This window comes from Pteropus vampyrus, unplaced genomic scaffold (genome assembly GCF_000151845.1).
Source record: "Pteropus vampyrus isolate Shadow unplaced genomic scaffold, Pvam_2.0 Scaffold31, whole genome shotgun sequence".
Classification (NCBI taxonomy): domain Eukaryota; kingdom Metazoa; phylum Chordata; class Mammalia; order Chiroptera; family Pteropodidae; genus Pteropus; species Pteropus vampyrus.
In genome coordinates this window covers 1,917,052-1,918,641 of record NW_011888812.1, presented here as the reverse complement: position 1 = coordinate 1,918,641, position 1,590 = coordinate 1,917,052, and the positions used below count along the sequence as shown (strand labels likewise).

The 1,590-nt window shown below is 40.5% G+C and overlaps 1 pseudogene; it reads right to left on the bottom strand.

Moving 5' to 3' along the window:
* Positions 1-1,146: 1,146 nt before the first annotated feature.
* LOC111737867 lies at positions 1,147-1,265 on the bottom strand (annotated as a pseudogene).
* Between the last annotated feature and the right edge of the window lie 325 nt (positions 1,266-1,590).

The window sequence follows — 1,590 nt, the reverse complement described above, 5'->3', positions numbered from 1 at the left end:
AATACATATCCAAAAAAGCTAGGTCTAGTATCATACACAAGGAGAATCCTGTTCTCTGGTGATGCACCTTCCCTATCCAGCCCAGTCCCCATAGGAAAGTTGCAGAAGGTCGGAAGTCATCACTATTCAGAAACAAAACTCATTGTTCTTTTGATGTTGCTTTTAACCTGTTGCTGATCTTAGCAGACAGGTGTGCTATTTGGAAAGAAATGTGCTGACTCAGTGGATCAGGAACAAATGGTGGCAGGAAGTTAGTGGATAGTGAGTAAGTGGTTAGGAGGAAATTTTCTGAGTCATGGAATTGTAGTTGGCTCTTCTGTGAGTACTGGGCAGAGTTGCCTTCCTAAGTCACTCAAACAGGGCTTTCTAAAAAATCACTTCTGTCTGCATTATCAAGGGGTCTGAATAGAGGGAGAAGTCACTGAAGTGATGTGACTATCATGGGCTTTGGCAGCAGGTGACTGGATTTTGCATGAGGACTAATTATGTCACATGGGGCAAGTTAACCTCTCTGTGCTTGTTTCTTCATCAATAAAACGAAGAAGATTTTTTAAAAATCTACCTTGCTTTGGTCACTTATTAGTTGTATGGGCTTGGTAGATCAACTTTTAGTCTTAGTTTCTTTATTTGCAAAATGGGTAGAATAACTCCTATCTCTATAGGATTGTTGCAAAGCTGAGATAAAATGTAGGACAAGTAAATGGTTCAGAGTAGGTACTCAGTAATTGTTAGATATTATTATTGCAAGCTACCTTCCATCCTTTTGATGATAGATGGGAAATAAATAATCAGAATGTACATACAGAAAAGAAAATTTGGACTAGAAAATTTAAAAATTTGTGTTGAGTTTCCCTGAAAATGTCTTCACTGCCATTTCTGCTGGGATGTTGGAGTCTGATACTACCTCCCACACTCTAGGGGCCAGAAGCCTTTCATGATCTGATTCTCAGTGTGGTGGTTAAGCAAGCTGCCTCTGGATTCAATGACCAGGGATCAAGTCATGGCACCTCAACATCCAAGCCTTATGATTTTGACCATTTTTATTATTTATTTATTTATTTAAAATGTTTAGGCAAGGCAACCCTTGTTTGACCTCACAAATTGCAAGGACCTAGTCAGCTTACGATCCCTTGTTTTTTTATTTTATGCCTACAGCATCTGTTCTTCCTAGGTGGTGTCCCATCCAAGTACTAACCAGGCCCGACCCTGCTCAGCTTCTGAGATCAGATGGGATCGGGCTTGTTCAGGGTAGCATGGCCATAGACCGAACATTTTAAAATTCTCTTTGTATTTGAGTTTCCTGATCTGTAAAGTGGGCATAAGAATTATACCTGCCTCAGAGGTCATGATTAAGTTAAATGAAATAATACAAGTGAAATGACTAGAATGGTGCCCCACACAAGGTAAGGTGTTTAAAAATGTTATCCATTATTATCACCTGGAAGCTTTCCTATGCAGCTGCCATAGCTAGAGGGGTAGCGATGGAACTGGCTCACACTGGTTTAGGATGGCTGGCAGTGCACACCTCTTCCAGACCCTACATTCAGTGACAGCCCATTGGCAGCTTAAAATTGAGAGTATTTACACCAT